The following is a 23,505-nucleotide window of genomic DNA, read 5'->3' as shown; positions in this document are numbered from 1 at the left end:
TTTGTTTTACTTGTTGTGACACACTGAAAATTCCAATAATATTTATTTGGCTGATAAATATATACGATTTGGTCACATACAGTGTTCAACATATGAATATATATCTTATTGCATGTTTTGTGCTTATGCATTTATGTCCAACTGATTTTGTGAATATGGCACATTGCTTTGCCTAGAAAACACGTGTGTTTTGCCCCTAAAACGTAGGAATTATAAATAGCACCTAAACCCTCATATTTATTTTGCAGCAACATACATTTTTTCCTCTAGATGGCAATATATTGCAAGAAATATTGTCAATCTGTTTGCAATACTTTTAAACATTGTATTTGACAGTCTCCAGAAGGTATTTAAAGTGAAATTACTCTTTCTTTTCACTTGAATCTTTTTTGAGGGTTTAAGTGTAACACGATATATAACTGAGAAAATCCTATAAAATTGCAAGAAGTAAATGAGTTAAGTAAAATCATCAGTTATAGTACATTCAGTGCTTAAATACTTACCTATAATTGATGGTCATATGGACTTTTACATCAAGGTAACCTGTATAAGTATTTCCCAAGTATTTAAATACTTTTTACATACATTACTGTAAGAAATGCGGCTTTTATATTTCCATATCAAGACTTCAAAATTCCATACTGATTCATTAAAATTTCTGTTTTGATCAGTAATTAAAATACAATGTACCAAAAATAATATTCTAAAACAGTGAACAACACTGATATGGAAAACTAAGTATAATATATTAGAGGTAGCAATGCTGTTATAGAATTGATGATTCAAGAATACAGCAAGAATTAATATGTCAGGAGAGGTGGTATCTTTCATAGACCAGCTGACAAAAGCAGGATGTTAAAATAGACATTTTTCCAGGTATCTCAGTCAAAAACTTGTATTTTGCCCTTGTTCATACATTTTTAAACCTGTCTTAATCTTTTTCTGTTCTAGTATACTGTAGATTGTATTTTCTTGAAAACATTAACTAGAAACTCAGGGATTTCATGGTAGCAATACACCAGCTTACAGTAATATGGAGCTTATTTATTTTTATGTATGCTTTTAGAAAATACTGTGTGCTCCTATTGAAAAATATCGAATTGAGACACTATTTGAATTTCACCATATAACACATTTGAGATATCCTTTTTTCTATACATGAGTTTGATTTTTTTGTCAATAAAAATAAATGCTGATACTTTATTGGAAGATTTTCACCTTCACCCATTTCAGCAGAATGTGACAGATCAGTAAATGAGTCCAGAAGTTTATTCATAGTTTATCTTCCCCTGAAACTTCCAGTATGGATTCCTGAGGAATTACACAAAAGAAATATTTTACCCCTCACTTTTTTTGAGTCAAGAGGTGACCTGGTGACATGATCCTGAGGACCCTGAGGATAAGCTCTGCAGCTGGGAAGGTCAACCAATTGTGAAGTATGACCGTAAGAAAGAATGGGAGGGGGCAGTGAAGGGGCTCAGAAATGTCAGTTTTATGGCAACATGTCTGCAAATGTACGTAAGTGTCATACACTTTGCCTCAGGATAACTCTGTGGGTTTAGGGATAGATTTCTCTTCACTGTATACTTGCCCTCTTAAAAAGGAAGTGTTGAACTGGTATTTTTGGCCTTCTGGATCTGATTAGGAGAAATAGGGGGCGGGGGGAGTGTGGTACCTGAGGCTAATAGATATGGAAAGGGAAGGCACAGATGGGCATTTTAGGATACTGGTAGTGGAAATGCTGTGGGCATTTCCTTTGAGATGGGAAAAGGATGAAGATGACCCCACTGTTGACTACAGATTTTAAGAGGTCTCAAGCAAGAAAAAACGCTACCTGATTTCACTGTAGCAAACAGATAAAAACTGTAGGTGAGAGTTAAGAAGGGAGTACAGGAGTTTGCTAGATGGTTTCTTTGAGATAAACACGTGAAGGTTAAAAGACTAGTGAAGGGGTGGAGCTGTTCGAGGTAAAGCATAAATAGCATAGGGAGATCTGTAGATCTTTCTGTGGACAAAATACTTGTGAAGCAAAGAAATTAGTGCAGGAAGAAGTGAAAAAGAACTCCAGGATCCCTCTTAGCTAGTTAGAATGCAAATCACAATTTGAACAGTGGCAGTTTCAGAAACTGTTGACTATAACGTTACTGTGGTGTATCTGGAGCCTCTTTGTAGTGTCCAGCCACAAAGTACTTCAAGTGCAGGTAACACTGAGTTGAGCTCTGGGGTGAAATTCTGAATGTGTTAAGGAAACAGAGTGCAACATTGCTGCACTGCTGCATCTTCTGCAGAAGGTGTTGGTCTTTGATCAGCAGTATGAATATGCTTCATATAATACTTCTTTCTTAAACTCCTTAAAACTCTATTGTAATGCATTAAAATACAATAGTTGACATTAGGAGTTAGTGATGTGCTTTTGCTGCTGCTGGTAGAAAGTAAACATCAAAGAACCCCTTAATAAAACCATGAAATTGATAGTGAAGAAAGATGCACATTTAAGGCAGAGCAGTGAAGCCCTTTGAAGCTACAAGGCTGTAGTATTACAAGTATGTCACATACATGGCCCCTGTGAGGCCGTGTAGATCTGGAGGATATTTCTTACTGTGCAAAGTTATTAGAGAGCAAGTTTGAGAGGAAAAAGGACTAGGATAAAGGAAATGTTCAACCTCTGATCTAGAATAGAGATGTATTATGGCTTTATTAATATAATAAATAAATAAACCCACACAGACCCGGCTAGTTGAGGGTTCAGCAACCAAATCCCTTTATTGGAAGCAAACACCACCTTTTATATGCACCTCAAAGTAACACCTTGACCAACCACCAAGTGCGTGGGAGTACATTTGGGACTACATCTCCCAGGATGCTCCGTCCAGCATCCCTAAAACACTCCTCTTACAGTGTACAACTACTAGACACCAATTCTTCCCACTGTTTCATTTCTTCTTCCCATGACCCAAGAAACTGCTTGGATTAGGGGATCACTCAGGATTTAAGGTAGCACAAGTACTCAGATGTGGTGCAGCTCTTCTGATACAGCCTTTCTTTTTTTATAGCCAAAGGGAACTGTATTTGCAAATCTGCCACAGTTTAGTGATCTCCAGCTGCTATATCAGCACTATAGGATAACTTACAAACCTCAGGCTTCTCCTTCTCAGTGCTGAGACTTTTTCACCTTTGTCTCTGAAATTAGTGAGATGTGTAAAAAAAGCATCAAACTGTCTCTACCACCATCATCTTTGTCATTTATATCTCTTAGATCAGTGAATTAATTTGCCAAAAAGTGTTAATCAGTAATTATAAAAATATATATTATTTAAAATGAAACTATAAATCAGATGTGGGTGCATAGGAGTAGTGGTTGGAATTCATTTAACTAAACTAGATTTCTAAGAGACAGTCATCTCTTGTTGGAACTGTCACCTCAGACTTTGATCCTTACTGTGAAAAAACAAGCAGATCCAAAAAGTAATTAATTTCATCAAGTTTGACCCGAAAGTGTCCTTTTCTCTCTATTAACTAGTTTTAGACACTAGATTTAGGTAACTTGAATCTCACTGAATATCTGCTCTGAACAGCCCTAGCCTGACTTGGTATGTGTTGTCAAAAAAACCCCTGCTCTAAGATCTAAATGTATAAGGACTTTTTGTATTTTTGTAATGAAGCTACAAGAGAGTTACAGCAGTTTAAACTGAGAAAGATCTGGCCTGCAATGTTGTTGTAATGTTTGCTACATTAAATGAAGTCACCCTATTTTCCTTAGAATGGTACTAATACATATGTTTGCTAACCTGTTATAAATTGAGGTTTGCATTAAGGCATCTAAATTTGTTAGATATTTTCATACTCAGATTTCTGTAATGAACGCAAAGCCTTAGATGCTGTGGAAATAATACTGCACTGTCTTGAATCTTTTAAACTTGTTTCTGTCCATGCTAACTTTGAATGTAAAATGCTGTAAAGCAGCAGTATCTATTAACTTAGTACTTGTTTGGGGTAGTAAATAACTAAAGGCCAAGGAAGATAACAGTGATATTATCTTGTGGCAGAAGGTCATTAATTCAAAATTGAATTAATTATTAAATAATTGATTCTGTACTCCATATGCAGAGGAGAAATTACTTCTATGAGCTATTCTTTAAGAATACTATTGTTTATGTTAGTGCTAAAATCAGTATCATACAGTTATGCACTGTAACTTGAAAAAATCCTTTGTGATAATTTCATTCTGTAGATTCCCTCTCAAGGGAAAAGAGTACAAACACAAACAACAAATACAAGTTGTTCTTGTATCACCTCTGACATAACAGGGAATGTATCATTCTTGAAATTCACATTGTCTTATCTATATTTTAAAAGGTCTCATGTAATATCTATACTAATTTAGGAATTCATTCCATTTTCTAGAAAGTATGGAACATTTTAGATTAATTTAGGAATAAAGTAGGATGGATGCTGAAGCGTTATGTGTGATATTAGCATATGGATGAAATCACAGGAATTAGCATAATTCCACATAGTTTTTGAGAAGCCGATGCTATGAAAGGTGACTGCTGTTGGGATTGTGACCTGTACCAATATTTATCCATGGATTCAAACCATGCTTAAAATCCTAGACAGCTTTCTGCAATACCAGCTTAGAAAGGGTCTTTCCTTCTATGTTTCACATATAGGCTCACAGTCAGCTGGAGACTGACTTGCCGTTGGCTTTTGACCAGAGCCTTTATGAAATTCCTGATCTATGGTAACAATGGTCACAGCTGAGCTGTTTCTGATGGTACCAGCTTCTGCGTCAGAGGATTATATACAGTTATACCCACCCAGAGAAGTATATAGGGTACACTGTGGCCCAAATTATACTAACTATGTGCACTTTGGATGATTAAAGTTTACTTTGTCGCAGTATTAAACTGAATTGTGAATGTTTCCCTCTTTAACGTATTTAATGAGACGATGGTTAACCCTTCTCCTCTAAAAGTGATATCTGTCCTCCCTGTTCTGCACCACAGTGTTCACCACTTTGCTTTTGGTGGTACTACTGTTTGCAAGAGAGTTGCCAAATTAGGGAGCTACTCTGGCAGAGACCTAGCACTACACAAAAAGAGCTTGTGTTGGCCCCAGCACTGTCAGTTCCAAGCTGTCTTGATGCCTGAATCCCTATGTACACACAAGGAAGACAGTTGGAGTAAGGAAAGGATGACCTTCTCATCAGCCAAGTCAATTTAGATTAAACTGTGTCCTTAGTCTGTACCAGCATAGTTCAAAGTTTCACACAGCCAGGGTGTTCTTCTCATTATATTACTAAAACTCCCTGTATAAAAAAGATGTTAAAACTTTCAGAATAATGTCTTTTTTTTTCACATTTAAAAGGAAGATAAATCAGTCAAACATTCTGACAGTATATTTCTAATTTAAAGAAAAAAACCGAAACCCAGTGGGTCAGAGAAAGCTCTTCCTCTGTTTTCCCATTTGGGCTTCTGTCTGTTTACTGATAGTGATTAATAGTCAACTCTTAGTTTTCTAGGGTAATTATATATGACAGATCATTAGGACTGCCTAGAAGGAGTGATGGAAAATGTTATAACTTCTGATATTTTTTAAGACACTGTTTGCCAAAGGGTTCTGTTTCCAGTACTAAGAATCAGATAATATGCAAATTTTTTCTAATATAAGACAGAGACAGTAAATAAAATGTATTGGAATAGTTCTATTTATTTTCATTGAGTTTCTATCAGTTGTGCTTTCTTGCTTGCTTGAGGGGAAAAAATCTGATGTCTCTAAGTCATCTATTTTAAAAGTCAGAATATGGTTTTGTAAGTTTTTTGTAATGGTCTGGGCCTGCATTTCCCCAGCTGTAAATTGAGACTAATTTTTCACAGAGGTATAAGGAGATATAATTAATTAATATTTAGGAAATACTTTGAAATCAACAGATGGAACTTTTTTAAACTTAGTGCTACATGAACAGTGTTCCAGAGAGCTATGTTACTTGGATAATATTCTGCCAAAATATTCTGCCAAATATGTAAGTATCAATCAATCTGTAAAAATGAAACCAAATTCAGAATTGTTAAAATTCAGTACATCATGGAAACTAATTAAATTAACCAAAAACGGAATGTCGTGCTCCTGACATGGAACAGAAACTACCTGACGTAATTATTTTGAAGGAACTTTCATCTTCCATATGTCAAGAATGAGTTTTTCTTTTATGAAGCTATGAAGAACTTACTTTCTTTGCAGAACAGACCATCATGGGATAAGATTTGGACACATAATTGTACAAAAGGAGTTTTACTTGATTAGCAAAGGAACAGGCAAAGACAAATTTTGTCTCTAACAGTGCTTAAATACAGATTGACCCAGATAACTTTAAGGGAAATGCCAGTTAAGAGTGTAATTGTTCAAATCTCCTTGAATATCCACTTAAGAGAAGTATATATTTCTCAGGACAAGAGTAATTGTAAGTGGGTCGAATGACCCTTTAAATCTGCCTGATTTACTCTATTTTGTGGATAGGGAACTTGTATTACTGTTATGGTTGACTGTATGCCTAACATGGTGCCTCAGTTGCTAAATTTATATCATGAAAGATATCACCTATTAAAGTAGAAGTAAGCAGTGCTAGTAGCAAGTCCAACTATTTTGTCTGCTTTTAAGAAGTGAAAAAGGAGTAAAACAAAATACAGAATGTAAAACAACAACAAAACCCCAAGACAAATGCTGGATTTCTGGTTATTGAGATTTATTTTATTCTTATGGTGTTATCCTGTTCATGACAAGGTAAATCAGTAAAAACACTAAAAGAACCAGACATAGTATAAGCGATTCATGAATGTGCCAAAATTCTATTTGTGCATCGTTTTTATACATAATGGCATGACACCAGACAGCTCAAAAGCATGCAGATGAACCCTCAGTTTGTCAGGATTTCAGAGAACAAAAAAGCAGCCTGCAGCTAGCTTTCTCCACCTATGCCTGGCACAAACATGTTATCTAAATGCTGTATTTTATTGCTAAATTGAAAGAACCAAACAGTGAAATTTTAACATCAAGCAAGAGCTAAAGCTGGCAGAATAAGGAAAAACAATAGCATTCAAAGAAAATAACCACAAAAAGGAGGGAGTAATATGGTCCAAAAATGAATAAAAGAGAAGGGACCACATCCAAGGTTGTAAAACATGGTCAGAGATAAAATATTCCCAGTGGAAGTAAATGGGAGAGGCACTATATCTCATAATGTGGTCAAGTAGAAAATTCCACAAATTATCCTTTATGTAGCCACCAAATACCACTTTGTGTCTGCACTGTTATCCATTTTTTGGCACTGTATATTTATTTCCATGCTTTTTAGGGGCTACTATTTTAATTATTTTAATCCCCTTGTTGTTGTTGTTGGTGGTGGTGGTAGGCTGTTATCAACAAAAATATGTAACATATGCCTACTATTGGCCTCATCACTCAGAGCACAGCACATTTTGGCTATGTTAATGTGCACTGAATGAGGCATGTGAGTAAAGCTTTGACCCTTCATTTAAAAGAGTTTTAATTTTAAGTGCCTTTTAAGATCCCTCATAATTACTTCCCAATAATAAAACAAAAAGAGTCCACATCTCAAACATACCTGCATGTCAGGACCCCGAAGGGACACAAATGTGAGGTTATCTGACAGAAATGTAAATACAGTAGGTATAGAGATTGTGAATCTTGTTCTAGTGAAATGCTGCGTGTGTACGAATACAGATGACCAAAATGGCTAATGCAATATCCAACTGCCACCAAAGTGAGATGGTTCTACTCCTCCTATCCCCATCATTGTGGTCCCCCTGTGCATCCCTTTTCAGACATGCTGAACAATTTTTTTGATAAATTAACAGAAATTTAATATAATAAAGAAGAATTAATATTTCAGCTCTTTCAGAGGCTGAAATCAAACAAAAGGGCATTTCTGGAAAAGCCATAGATATAGTAGAAGAGCAGTTGGGTATGCAGGCAGAAGCCTGGGCAAAAGGTTGGGTGTCCACAGCCACCTCCTGTAGCAGCAACTGGCTCATATCTGTCACCCTTAGAGAGAGAAAATCCCCAAGAGCATAAAAGAGGGAAGTAACAAAGCATGAAATAACCCCCCTGATAATGTATCTGCCATTGGGGAAAAGCTAAAGAAAGAGAGCATTTATGTTAAATGCTTATAGCTCCAACTTTCCGACTCTAGGGAGGAATAATTTTTATATCTTTTATAAGAAAAAATTAGGATTACACCAAAAAAGTGACTGATTCTACCATCAGTTTCTTTTCTGAATGGAAACAGCTTATGTTTTATGAATTTTTGCTACCTATTTATCTCACAGAAGAGATAGCAAAACTGTCACTGATTGGAGTTCTTCTAACAAAATGGAAGCAAGTTCTGCTGAACCAAAGTGGAGAAGTGATTCAGGGAAAATGCCTTGGAAAATCTGAGATGGGCAAACCCCCCCAAATATTCAAATAGAGACCAAATGAAATTAAAGACAATCTGACATTGCCCCACCTCCAAGATATATTTTCTTAAAAAAAAAACCAAACACAAAAACCTGGAAAATTCTGGCCCACTGTAAGGATTTTGAAGATTTTCTCTAGCTGGTCAGGGGAGCACAACTGAAAAGCTTACAGAGTAAAATAGGCAGATAGAATAGATGGCCAGCAACCTAACTGTCATCTAGAAAAGGTTTCCTCCAAAGAAAACTTTGGTCAAATTACTAACAGAGATGAGCTGTAAGAAAGACTGATAGAGTTGAAAAATCACAGTCATAGACTTTCAGGGAAAAAGAGCTACTTGCTTTTATATTTGGACCACCCAAAGAATTTGCATAGGATCAGGATATTTTTGCAAAAGTTTTCTATATTTTGTAACCCAAGACCTTGCTGGAACAGGTTCAATTTGCAGTGAATCAATTCTAAATATTTAGGAAGAACTGGAATTGCACTTGGAATTGATTGAAAGTAAGAATAGGTCCCTCTGAGTTCTAAAATTTGCTAAGCTGCAAACCTTAGAAGTACAGCCCTGTGACAGAAAATGATTTTGGCTTTTGAGTGAATAGATGAATCACGTTAAATTCAATTTATGGAACAAGAGAGTGTAGCAATAATAGGAACACAATATTTGAGACTTGATAAGTGGTGAAAATACATCCACAAAAAGGGCTTTTAAAAAGAGAGAGACAGGCAGATCTGAATGTTATTAGTTTTTAAGAAATCTTACAGCAGCAAAAACTGGAGGAGCAGAGGCTGGCCAAGAAATTCCCTTCTGTCACTATTTGTTTATTTCTCATAGTTGAGTGGTAATGATAGGAATATGTAGCTAAAGACTAGAAAGCTTAAAATATACTGGACAAGTGCAGAAACTGAAGGTTTAGATACTGATTTATTAATGAGTTAGTCAAAAATAACTGTGAAAGAAAACCATTCAATTGGTCCTAAGTGGAAAAAAGCAAGGATAGAGCATGATCTGCCTGAAAATTCATATTTGAAAGGAAATTTGAGCAGTTAAAATAAACCATATTGCAGTCTCCTCTGGGATCTTCAAGGTTCAGTGGGATGTCTGAGTATACACTCATCTCCCTCTCTTTAATGAGTCCAGGAAAGCAGAAACTTTTACATGTTCCATATATGGAATAATGAAATTCTGGTTTAAGATCAGAAATCTATGAGAATCTAAACTGTCAAGGCCTTAACGGGTTTAAAATGGGGAACAAGTTGAAATTTTTGTTTCTCTGACTATTTTTACAAGCTGCAGTTATTTAAAAAAAAAAGTATTGATCACAGCCTATCAAATCATAGTATTTTCACAGTTTTTGGAAAGGACTGATAATAGTGGCCCAGTGTTGGTCACAGTAGATCATACTGTTGATCTACTGTTGATCATAGAGAGTTTTCTAACCTGAAGTTAATCCTCCAGGTGTAAACTGTTTCAGGAGAAGGAACAATCTGTGAGAAAGTCTTGTTTATTAATACACATTAAACAAAAAAACAACCTCCTCCAAAAAAACCAAAACCAACAAGCCTTTTATATTGGCAGCAAATATTATTACGTGGATTTTGAGACCAGTTGCAAGAATCATGGGTTTGTATAACACAATTCTAAATTGTCCTAATATGAATTATAATGCTATTTTTCATTGCATGAGAGGAAGTTTGTGGTCAGGCGGAAACATGCATGTCAGTAAAGGTCTTTAAGTACAGAAATAGTAAGAAGAGCAACTCATGAAGAGACTGGGAAAAAACTTTAGCTTAATAATGAAAAAAGTACATTGAAACCTGATATAAGCTAAGCTTTGTTGAGACGCTAATTTCAGTGCTCTAAAAAAGCAAAGGAGAAACTGAGAAAAGAAATGTTTACTCAGGTACAGAAAAGTTCCATTCTTGTCTTATAATTTCAGAACTGAAAATTTTCCTGCTTTATCTCACTGGTTGCTGGAATGGTGTTCAGATAAACCAAAAATTACCAAACACAGGATCGTGCTAACAAAATTGTTGTTCGGAGGACGATTTCACAGTCACCTAAAAATCACTGAGTTTGTTGTTTATGGTTTTTAATTTTTTTTTTTTTGTCTTGATTTGGGTTCTTTTTGTAATCACATTGACCTTACACTGTGATGGTGATTAAAAAGACTTAGTGAGATTCAAATGGTTGAAATGGCCCCTTCTCTTGAAGTGGGCATAAGTCTGTAGGGCTGGTTCACTGCATTTCTTTCTAACGAGTGTTGGGTATACAGTCAAAAAGAACACCCTGTGTGCCACTCTATTACCAGTTCATGAATTTGAGCAAAGAAACCTATCAACTAGTCCGTGTGAGGTACTGAAGGGGTCAAAGTCATTTGGACTTGGCAACAACCTCCTTCTTACAGTTGCTACTTACAAATATCCATGTTTTCTTAAGGATTGTTATTGATCTACTAAAGAGAAATAATGAGAACATTTAAAACCAAGGTAACCCTGCCATTAGTTGTACAGACATTGGAAAGGACTATACATGCTACTGATCTGAGTATATAACGTGACATTACGAGAACTGATTGGATCCTGAGCCATCCATGTGGGTCGATAAGGACCATGTGAATGACTGATAATCAGCATGGCCAAGCACAAAGGTGCAGGAACTGAGATTAGCTAATACGACAGAGGTCACTTTCTAAAAAATAATCTGTCAGTTGATCACACATATAATTTGGTTTTGCTATAAGTGGGAGCTTCTCAGTCTGTTATTGGGGAACCAGAGTAAACTTGATGAAAACTTCAATGTTATGAAATTATTATGAACAAATAGGGGAAAATATCCTGGCAGAAAGACAACGCAGTTGTGCAAGTAGCAGAACTTATTAGGCTGGTTATTCTTTTCCTGTTTGTATCATAGATCAGCAAAGGCTGCATTTCTCAATGCCAGGGTTTTACAGGAAGGTGTTGACAAGTCACAAAGTGTTAGAAAACTTTAGATCATTTTAAAAGGTGAAAATAATTATAAAAGTTATATAAAATAAAAATTATTCTGATCTTTTTCTGGAATTACCTTAATTCACTCAGAGCGAGGAATTAAGAAGCATCTAGTGGGCTGAGTACAGCTAAACTACCTCTAGTTGCTACCAGCCCTGTAGTTACTTCAGGGAAGTGTGCATTTACACCTGCACTCAGGAATTACAGCTCTCTGCCATGCAAGAAATGAGTTGGCAGTAGTCAGGATTGGCTTTCTGACAGGAATATACCAAACACAGAAGGGGCCCAAAAGGGAGTTATGTTTGAGCAATACTTTAGACATCATAATTTTAAAAATGAAGACAAGTTGGTGTGTAAGAGATGCCATGTGGAGGTTGCTGCAATTAAAAAATTAAGACCATATGTCTATGCTTTGAGTTCCGCCCCCCAGTAGTTATATTTGTAAACTCCTTTTGTGATGCAACAAAACAAAATAGAGTGTTTATGTTGTCTTTGGTGAGTATATGACATATATGGTTTTCTCTAAATATCAGGTTTGGTCATAATATTTCTTGATTGCCTATAGAAAGAGCTTTTAATGATTGAACCTGAAGAAACCGGGAAGTGTCACCATGATATTTATCTGTGCGTATTTTTCAAACACATAATCTTATTATTTTCCTAGATCTAGATTTTTCTTTCTCGTATAAAAACTGCCTTCTTTTTGTAGGCAATCCTTTTGACTACAGCGGAACTGGTTATGATGAGCATTACTAATCAGAGTGAGTAAGGTTGTTGTAATCTTGTCCTTAATGTGTGTCTTTTCTACAACTTATTTATAAAAAGATCTTTTACTTCTTTTTATTTCTACCTTGGGAAAAATGATCAGAGGAACAATTTTTCAATTGTATGTACTAAATTCTTTGTGGTATAACTCAGGAGAGGGGAAATTTTCTAGCATCCTTATCTCTTTATATATTTAGTACATACAGAATTTCATTGTGTGTTTTGAGTATTTTTTCTTTTTTTTTTTTTAAAAGCAGTTCTTGATTCTAACATATTTTGTTGATATAGTAGCTATTAAAGACCAAAACTGGTGAAAATGTTAATGCTTTCTAAGTGACCACCCAGGGAAAATGCAGTAACCATTACTGTTAAAGCTCCCGCATTGGCAGAAAGGATGACAGATAAACTGGAATGTGTCAGTACTTCAATTCAGTTACATTGAAATGTAAAGAGTCCAAAAGAAGCTTTGTTAGATTTTCAAAAAGCTAGCACTTGGATTCATAGCCAGCTGCAACGGCACAGTGCAGTACTGTCTATTAGTGATGTCAGTCTCAACGCCATTGCGCAAAAAGGTTACTGAATACCCCTAACATCACTTGGGCTGTAAAATGAACTCCTCACTCCAATGAACGTCTTCTCTTCTTGCTATGAAGACAGTACAGTGAGAGCATTTGCTAATTCATTATCATTCTGTTGTGTTTAATTATCACTTTCATAACTTTTTCTTTTGTACTTAACTCTTTTTCTACTTCCCCTCCATTTTATACCTGAAAGACGATAAGGTTTATTATGATAAAATTGTTTATAGACACTATCTTCCAATTTACACACTCCACACACCAAAATTTAACTTGATTTCTGCTTTGGTCATTAACCAGAAGGGTAACCTGTGTAGTATGGTTTTAAAAAAGAAGCTTCTGGCTCCATGCAAGAGAATCAGAATGGGAGAGATTTAATTTGAGTTCTAGGGAGTTAGTTGTAACAGCAAGGACAGTGGCTTAAATATGTGCATAGATTTAGCTGGGTTGGGCCTAACCCATTTTTTTTCCCCTCAAAGCCTACCTCTCATGGCACTGTGCTAAACTGAATGGCATTTGTATCTGAGTAGGTGCAGCTTACATTCAAGTGGGTAAAACATAACACACCCCATTTTCAGTTCAAGTTTACATTTGCATACACTGGGGGGACTCTGTTCACCCATAGTGTTTCCCCTCTGAGATAAGCATGGCTAGAAATAGGTCATCTACTGCCTACATCTCCCTGTTCCAAACTTCACCTCGCCGGCAAAGAACAATTTTGAGTTGCAATTGGAACTCATTGATTTCAGTGAAGCCTCATTTGCCATAAAACTGGGAAATTCAGTTGCATATCAAACTCCATATATTCTGCCACTGAAAAATTTAAAGACCTATCATGCTGTCCAAAGCAGTGAAAGGTGCGGAAAAGCAAATTCTAAAGTTCATAGGGTGGTAAAGTTCTTCAGATCCTTAAACAGCAATTGCATAACTTCTAATGTAAAGCAGTCTCAATATTTCACTCTACTTCAGATAGAAGGAAAATACAACTCTGCAGCAGAATTTTAAAGTTGAATCAGGTGCAGTAATGTAACCTTATCTGAAATACTAACAAAAGAGCAGTTGCCCAGAAGAAATGAATGATCAGCTTATGCCCACAGATGGCTGATAGGAATGGTAAGCTATTTTTCACCTAGTTTGGTATGTTCCTTCAATATTATCATTGCAAATTGAAATGTGTTAATGATTTAAAAAACAAATCCAAACCAACTGTTGCTGACAAAATAGTAGATTACTTTAAAGGTAAATCTCTATCATGTTCTCTGAAACATTTTTACAGGAAGCCTTGGGTCACATAGAACCTACAGTGTGAACAAGTCCTGGATTGTAAGTTTTTGGGAACAAATAGGTTTCAGCTGTCAGGCAAGGAGGGAAGTAATGTGCATCTTTCTGTTAGGATATATTGTAATTTATATACAATGTCCTTGTCTTATATGTGTGATTTTAAAAACAAACAAACAAACAAACAGTGTTGTTGACAAAACTGTAAATACCCCAAATTGTGAAGTTATGAGGAGGGCTATTATTCTGTCTTCTGGGGAATGGGGACGTGCCATGTGTTTTCTTTTGTATTTATAGAATACTGTGAACACTGGGACCCTGATGTTCTGTTGCTACTCATATAAACAATTGTATTTATTTAAATAAGAACAATAAATATTTATGACCTTTATATTTTGAGTTTCATGATACAAATTCCCAGTTCATATTTACATTCACATCCTTACATAACAAGAACATTGAAAGCCAATGAGTTGTCTACTTTTCTATATATTAACTTATACACCTAGAGTAAAATTTGGGTTTGTATTTTGAACACATCTTATCTGTTGATGCATCTAAACTGTGTAATTTTAGTTGTTAATTGTACTTATAGATAATTTGCTAAGAGTTTAAGTGGAACAGTTGCTCATTAGTGTGTGACAAGGATGAGCAGTTGATTGAAAAAAGTAATCAAAAAAGGCAATTAAATCAATATGTTTTCAATGCTTATCTATAGTTTGGAATAGTACCATCTAAAAGTAAAGGCATAAGTTGAGTTGGATTCAATTCTGATTTCTTTGGAAAGGTTCTCTCTGTCACAAAAAGCATTGATTAAATGTATTAAAACAAAAATCTTGCCAGTTCCCTTGTTCTTTAGGGGAGTTCCTATAGTAAGCATCTAAGAAGTGGTATGATTTTTTTTTTTCATAACACTTGCTCTATCCCCAAAGGGACATAATTGGGAAATCCCATCTGTGCATATCATCTGCTGCCTGTTAAATTACTTTGCTCAAATTGAGTTTGGTTATATCAATCAACCTCAGACTTAATGCAATTCCTGAGGAGGTGGTTAACCTTAGTTACAGTTACTGGCAAGAGTTTAAATTATTATTGTTCACAGGGAACTGGGGCAGATTATTTTCTAGAAATATGTTAGGTTTCCTCCAGTTAAACTGAATACTCAGATATAGGTCCAAACTCACAGATTTGTGAAGGTACAAGTTCAGCTCAGTCAAAATAGAGTGCTAAGATGATCTCCACATTTAGAACAAGACAGAAATACTTGAAAGTATTAATATAGTATTAATATTTCAAGTCTTTAAAATGCATTTAATAACTTTAATTTGCTGAATTAAAGTATGAGAACAGATATCTCACTACCTGTGAAAAGGATATAACTGTTTTTAAGCAAGGAGTAGCTTAATGGTGAGCCTTTCAAGAATTGCATTGATGATGATCAGAGGGAGCTGCTAGAACCTCCTTGCACCCTCTGAGGTTTAATCAGCTCCTTCTGTCTAACCCAAAAGTGAACTTCATGGTAGATCCTATTTTCTAGAATTGGATGAACTGAATCAGCTGACATTTATTAATTTATTAGCTGTTATCAAATCAGAAATTTGAATCTTCTCACATCACTAAGGTTTCAAAGAACTGGTACTGACACAGTGCTATATCAGTACTATGTTTCAGGTAGCCTTTTATTTTTATTATCTTTTCAGGCTGCAATCTGATTGTAACTATTAAGGAAAAATAGAAATTAGTACAAATCAATCCTTTTACTTCCCAATGATCTTTTTCTTACTTGTTGCAAGGGTCATATGACAGAATAATTTGTTTACTTTTCCAATATGTGTACTAAAAAAAACAATCCACTGAAACAGTGAAGTCTTAAGTCAGAATATCAGGTTATGAGTAGGCAGTAATAGCGCCAAATAATAAAAGGCAAAACAGCCAAACACAGAGAGAATGACTAAGTTGTTTAAGATATAACAAACAAAAAAAAAAGAAAATGTTCTGTGTATTGTTCTGCCTAAAGGATGACTGAAAGGTTGATTTATGGAAGATCATATAGAATATATGTATAAAATTTTCGTTATTATTTTCAGATTGAGAGAAATAAAATATGAAATAACAATTCATTCCACTTGACTGGACTTCATTTCCAGCAAAAACCTTCCAATATATATTAAAAATACAATAAAAAAAGACATTATAGTGAAATCTGTGGAAAAAACCTGCATTCAGTTTGATTAAAAAGAAAAAAAAGGTAAACATCTACATCAAACTGCATACTGTTCTGGAAGGAAGTTAAACAGTGTTGAGGCTCACCCAGAGGGATGTGAGAGATGTAATCTGACACAAAGACGTCTCTTGCTGCAGAGGCCTTTGAAAGAAAATGTGTTTCCTCTCATTCTCAAGATTATACAATATTTGGAAACATTCAGTAGTTCCAACTTTAGTACTTCCAGTTGGTCTCTGATGTAGGTTACTTATGTATCTTTGAAGACTTGCAGTGGTAGTATAGCAAAACTCTGAAACAAATTTTCAGGATTAAAAAAAATAGCTATTTTAGGCTTGAGAATGTCTGTAGGCAGAACTGTATGTAAGATTCAGCCTGAAACTGAAAATATTCAAAATTAGTCTTTTACTCCTTGACAGCTAAATGTATTAAAGTGTAGAATGGTCTCTCAAGGGAAGCAGTGAAAATTCAAATACTTGGTACTTTTAAAAGTAGGTTTGGCAAATGCGTAGTAGATGTGTAATAGCAAACAATGCTGCTTTGGCAAGCAGAAGGACTGCATAGCTGTCACCCAAACTGCTATCTTGTAAGCTTGAGGGGTTCAACTGCTGTTTAACACCGGTCCCAGCATGCATCTTTTGCTCAACTAAGCAATTGCTCAGTAATGTAATTTTGAGACCATACTAATGAATTTTGCAGTTTTGAAATAGCATGGATAGAATGGACTATGGAAGACATAGAATGGGTCATAGAAGACATTTTGTTTGTTGCCCTAGGTCAACATCCTTGAAGTTTGCTTCTGTTCTGTCTCTGTGATGCTTTGAGAATCCATTTATGAAACATATAGATGATCTCCACAGGTCCCTTCAAACCCTAACAATTCTGTGATTCTCAAACATGCATTTCCAAGAATGACTTTTGGCACTCCCATAGTCAGGACCTAGGAACTTTTTTGACCTGACTCCATAGGGTAAGAGCAATGGGATTCATCACTGGCACACTCTTCTTTGGCAATACAGGTAAGTTGAATAGTTGGTTAAAATAGTTCATTTTAGGGGTGATTGAGGCTGTCACTGTTTCTCTACAGTGAGGTTTATGTCCCAGCCAATGAGATCAGAGCCATCAGTTTCTTTTGCCTGACACCAAGACCTAGTTTCTCTCACACACTCCCATAGGAAACTAACGTTTTCCTTCTGATGAGCTGAACTGTCAGGTCTTGTCAGCTAGCCAAGTCTTCCCCTACTGTTTGACACACTTGTTTTAATTGTAGATTCCCAGCTAACTCCCCATTTATAAAGTACCCCATACCTCAGTTGCATTTTCAACAATTTTTCACCTATTTTTTCTTTGTCACCTCCAGATACCCTCTCTTACACTTCAGATACGATTGAAGCTTCCTTACAGAAGTTTCAGCAACTGACAATCAGCATGAAGCTCTCTAACACAGTGCTAATACAACATGCATCTTTTCATAGCAGTACTAAGCAGTACTGGTTAGCCTCTGCAAACTCACAATTCCTAATCTTAAAAAATCTGATTCTTAGGCTTTGTCTCTGATAAGGGGAACATAGCTGCTACTGCCTTACTCAATGCTTTTGACTGAAATTCTGACTGCATCAACAAAAATTAACAATTTTAATGTCTTATCTTAGGAGTCATAGTCAGCAAATGAAGCAGTCAGTTGCATTGGGAAAAAATGTGGCATGTAGGTAGAGGCAATATCTTTTCTTAGAATAGCCCGTATAGTTGGAAAAAAGAACATACAATCCCTCCTTAAGTCTGGTGTAGAAACAACAGACTTCAAAGTTAAATATGAGTTGACAACACCTGCTCAGTTTAATTTGTTTTGATTTCTCTTTACATTTGTGCCAAATTAAAGGCTAGAAGTAGCAGAAAAAGAAATGAAAAAGAAAACAGAAATGAAAAAAATTACCTTTTTGTCAGCTCATTTGGTTCATCTTTTGTTTGCTTCCTTCTACTTGTTCCTGCTATCAGCTGGATTATTTACTCCTGCCTTGTATTGGCTTTAGCATCCTATGTGATTGCAGCAGATTCAGTTTTTTAACCTGGCCAACCTTCTTCATGCAGCCTTTGTTTTTTTTGATTTTTTATTTTTTTTTGGTTGGTTGGTTGGGGTTTTTTCCCCCTTTTCTGCAAAGTTAGAGCTCTTTTTGCCATTTTAATGAGATGAATCAGTTTATCTTGTGATCAGATTATCACCAGCACTTGTTCTAAGTAAGCTGTAAGAGTGTGGGCTAGTGCAGATGGAAACGAAAAGCAAAAGTTTCTCCTTTGAAAAAGAAAAAGCTGTTCAGTCCCTGCTGTGCTGCAAAACTGTACTCTGAAATACGGGCAACTGGATGCTTGCCCCCAGGGGCAATGGAAATGTTTCTGAAGCTTATGGACATTTCTTTTGCCATATATCCAGGATAAATGTGAGTGGTAAATTAATTGGTTTGAGGAATAGGTAATTGAAAAAATAGGACCCAGCATTCAAAATACAGAATGGCTTCCAAAGATGGAATTAAATTCTGTTGTCGGAAGAGGTTTCCTTTAAATAGAAATTCAGATGAGGCACTGTGCCAATATTTGTTTGAGCTATATGCATGACAAACTAGAAAAACTACCTACCTATGGAAGTCATCAAGAAAGACCCAGAGACAGACATAAAAGCCCTTACCTTGCAAAACACTGCTAAGACACAAGAGACTGAAGTGCTGGTAAAAATGAGATTTGGGATTCTAAGAAGCGGTAGTTATTTTAATTTGCTGACATTTAGAGGAATAAAGTATTACTGATATAATATTATATCATAAAAATATTATGTTTACCTAATAGAAAAAAAAACCCTCATAAAACTTTAGATTCAGCTAATTGTTTGGGTAAAATAAAGGGTAAATTTTTTTCATGGATAAAGCTGTGGACAAAAATACTGGTAAAACATGCTTGTCTTCCCTAAAAAATTATTAAAAAAATAAGATGCTTTGATATTTCAGAATTTTTTTATCTGATCCCTCTCTTCATATGATTAGGAAATTTTATGTGGAGGAAAGCAAATTAAGGGAGATATAAATGTGGTTTGTCAGCTTTGGTTTTTTTTTCTTTTTCCCTCTGACTCTTCTAATTGACTTGCGGTAAAACAGTTCTATTTGTTCTTTCAGGTACATATCTCCTGATCAGCTGCAAAGATAAATCTTATTGGATGAGTGTAGCTATATACACTTAGTGAGAAAGGTAAATCACATGAAAATATTCCAGTCAACACTTTGATCTTAATGAGCTTTTTGCTTCACATGGTCAAAGAAAAAATAGTTTGAAACAGAGATATGTATTTATTTTTAAAATTGTAACTTTCAGAATTTTAGGTCTTGTCTTTCTACTGATTCCCTGTTTTTCACAGTTGTTTCTCTTAGAGAAGAAGCTACATTTATGGAAAAAAGCAACCAGAGAAAAATTGAATATTTTAAATATTCTTTCCATGCCTTTACCTCTCTTTCCTTTCTTCTGGAAAACTGATTAAAACCATTCTTTTCAAATCCCACTTTGACCTTCCACTTCTTATTCTTACCTTACCTTTCATTCTTCTTTGAACATTGAACTTTTCCTTTTAATTTTCAGTGAGGAAAAATGAAAAGAGTAAATAAGTGTTTTGATTCTGTTCTCCAATTTAATTTTCATTAAGTGAATGTAAATGCTGAAGGAAAAATATCCCCTTTGAAGCATTATTGTTTTTAAATTAGAAACATTCAAAATAATTCAAAAATCATAATCATTTGCAAATTCATTTTTGCATAAATATTTAGCCATATTAGTTTGTAACTTAAAAATGATAAATGATCATTCTCCTCTTAGTTTTTTCCTGTGTGTGGTGTAAGCCTGGTAGTTCAGGATATCTTATAATTGCATATATACAGCAGCCAGCACAATGGAGTCTGAATGTTATTCAGACCTTCACTTACAGAAGCAAACTGTAAACAAAGCAACAGTAGGAAATACAATCTTTAATAATTTTATAGTGGATAAAAAATGGTAGAAATTATAATGTAGAAGCTACCTGTTGGAAATGTATGTAATTACATAAGCAACAAGTTCTTTAATAATTGAAACAAATTATAGTTACAGAATTATCTGTTTTTACTTAAATTCTGAGGAATTCAAGCCACTGCATATTAATACCAGAATTTTACAATTGCTTTGAAAGAAATGTTTTTAATTTGGATTTATTATGCTAATTAAAGAGAACTAAAGAAGCACATGGAACTGATTACTTTTAAATCAAATGAGCATTCACAAAAAATTAATATACAATTGGTCCTGGGAAATGTACAAGCTGAATTTCCTGTTCAACAAAATATGTGAGGTGAGCAACTGTTCATAATGTAGTAAGGGACTCAGAAACATTTGCATCCACTTTTATTTCGATATTATCTGTTTAGTCAGAAATATTATTAAGTGCTTTAGGGTAATACTAAAATTCTTGTGCATTCTGTTGCCACTCAAACCCACGCTACTCTGCCCCCTGCCCCGTCCTGTTCCGTCAACAACGAGCTTGTTTTTTCTCTGCAAAGCAGCTTCCTGCTTTTCATGAAAGCACTTCTTTCAGCTACCACCTTAATATTCCTTTTTCAGAAATAATTTGTATAGAGTGTGGAGTTCCTTTGAACGGCAGAGAGAAGCCATACAGAGAGCAGGACTGGGAGAAGAACAGAGATAGCTGCCATCTGCCACTTTAGCTAAACTGAAGCAAATTGAAAAGGCTCTTCAGCACAAGTTCTTCTTTCTATTTATTTGTTTAAGCCCATCTCGTGGACTAAGAAACAAACCCCCTTCGTTTAAAAATGCACTCTTTTTTGGACGTTGTATCTTTCTTTTACTGATTGAACAGGGATATTTTAGAAAATCAGCATACTGTGTATGACACCAAATTTAGTTGGAACTGCAGAAAAAGATGCTATTCAAAGCCCATTGACAGAATTTAGAGGTTTAGAGTGTATGCAAACAAATCCGAAAGCTCCACATTTTCAAGTTGAATGCTACAATAATGAACAGGAAAAGTAGTCCTGTAAAAGAAGGGAATATGCTGTTAGGGCTAATGCAATGAGAGAGAGCTAAGAAACTCTAACATTAACCTACATGAGCAGGCCCTGTTGTACTTATTATCCTTAGAGTAAGCGGGAACACAGAATATGTTTATGTCTCTCAGAGAACACAATGTGTTTGGGACTTCCATCAGTCACTAGCTGTAGTCATTGTGCTAGTCTTTTGTCTCTGTGAGTCACAAAAGACTGAAATCACTGAAGGCAAGGCTCAGCCTTATTCCGTACAGTTCTGGAAGATTTGTAGTATTGATGTTATTAGCCCTTTCAAATCTGTCCTTTTCTTCAGATCTGAAGAAAATTAAGCTAAAGGCAAATTTCGACCAAATTTATGCATTCAGGATAATAAAATCATGAGATGCAAAGAATTAATAATGATTTCCAGGAAAGTGCCTAAGAAGCATGCTGCTTAGGGTGTATGCACAGGCAATTTAGAGTCCATATAACTATCTGGGTAAACTTGGGCATGCAACAAATAATTAGCAGTAGCTGTGACAGTTATGAAGATGAATGGGAAAGTTTTAAAATTGGGAGTCTATTACTTAGCTTGTGAAATTTCCCTATTTAAATGATAAACTGTTTAATTGAATATAGACTTTTTTAAGTAATGCTTAACCCAAATACATTTCCTGTCTGAATCTTTCTCTTATTTTGCAGACAATAATATCTGTAAAAATATAATAAGTCTTAGAACTATATTCTCAATATGAAGGTCAGGCATTAAAGAGAATATGAAATGAAGAAAAATAATAAGAAACTAGACCATATAAACTCTACAGTTATGTATCATAGTCTGACCTTAGAATGATGGCTACTTCTAGAAATCCCAGGAGTCATAGGAGCAATCTTAATTTAGAAAAAATAATTTAACTTACTGTATATTGATTACAAGATATTACAGATGATATGTCTCCAGGTGTCTTGAGAAGTAGGAAAAATTGTGGCTATCAGAGGGTTGTTTTTCTTCATAATACTTCTTAATCTCTCTACTTCTTTGGTTATACATGGTTTTAATATTTTTGAGAAACTATCACCAAGAAGACATATAATATATGCTGTACTTTAATGTTCTGAAATTAATAAAGGGATTTGTTTTGTTTTGTGGGAGGGTTTGTTTGGTTTGTTGGTTGTTTTTTTTCCCCTTCTTTTTCTTATTTTTCCCCTTTTTTTCCCATTGCAATTGCTTTTGTATGGAGCAAAGAAGATTAGTTTCTCTTAGGAACATTCTCTTTGCTTCCAATTTAAATATATTTGTGTCATGCTTTTTTTGAGACAGAGCAATAAGTGTAACAACTGAAGAAAAAAAATACGTCTTGTCATTATCTGTAGGATGAATTCATTTTCAGAAAGATTTGTTTGAGCAGAGGAAAAAACCCTATTTTTAAGGCAATAGTTTTTAAATTCCTATGTATGTAAACAGTGAAGGGAAATTATATTTTGAAAACCCTACAGTTCAAATGAAGAATAACCCTAGAAGTTTAGAAAAATTTAGATAGTATGACTGAATATCTTTGTTGATTGAGCATGGAAAACAGATTTGCATTTGTTAAGAGACTTTATAGTCATGGAAAGAACTAAAAAAATAATAAGGGAAAAAGACGGAAAAATTTAAATAAACCAAGTAGTTAATAGCCAACATTTACATTAGATTATACATTTGCAGAATGTGACTGAATACAATGCATACAATCAAATGGATATCTTTCATTTTATATCAGGATCTGTGGATAAGTTCCTTTAAAGAATTTTGTCACAGATCTTACTAGGACAACCTGTGCAGAAAAAGTGTTTGTATTTGATTGATATAATGTTCTCCAAAAGAGAATTCAAGCTGATTCTATAGACCATTGAAGTCAAGCTGTTCAACACCAGTTGTGGAGAACATAAAGTAAAACTTTGTGGTACCTTGAAGTTATGAGCCTGACAGGTTTTTTTAGTAAAAGATATAGATAACAATAATCTGACAGGAGAGAATTCTGAATAGCTAGTCATTGTGGGCTCAATATGACTTGAAAATGAAACACATGGAGAAACATTAGTTAGTCACAGCACATAGGCACTGGCAAAGAGCTGAGAAATGAGATTTTTCCTTTTTTACTCTGAA

The 23,505-nt window shown here is 35.0% G+C and overlaps 1 long non-coding RNA gene across 1 annotated transcript in view; it reads right to left on the bottom strand.

The window, feature by feature from the left end:
• The window catches only part of LOC135409877 (uncharacterized), a 50,999-nt gene extending 32,590 nt beyond the window's left edge, over positions 1-18,409 (bottom strand). The window contains exon 1 of the long non-coding RNA XR_010428405.1: positions 18,239-18,409. This is a non-coding gene — a long non-coding RNA (uncharacterized LOC135409877). The remainder of the gene's footprint in view (positions 1-18,238) is intronic.
• Between the last annotated feature and the right edge of the window lie 5,096 nt (positions 18,410-23,505).

The sequence above is a fragment of the Pseudopipra pipra genome, chromosome 2, assembly GCF_036250125.1.
Source record: "Pseudopipra pipra isolate bDixPip1 chromosome 2, bDixPip1.hap1, whole genome shotgun sequence".
Lineage (NCBI taxonomy): Eukaryota > Metazoa > Chordata > Aves > Passeriformes > Pipridae > Pseudopipra > Pseudopipra pipra.
Note: the sequence above shows the minus strand (reverse complement) of the source record. Positions and strands in the feature narration are given on the sequence as shown.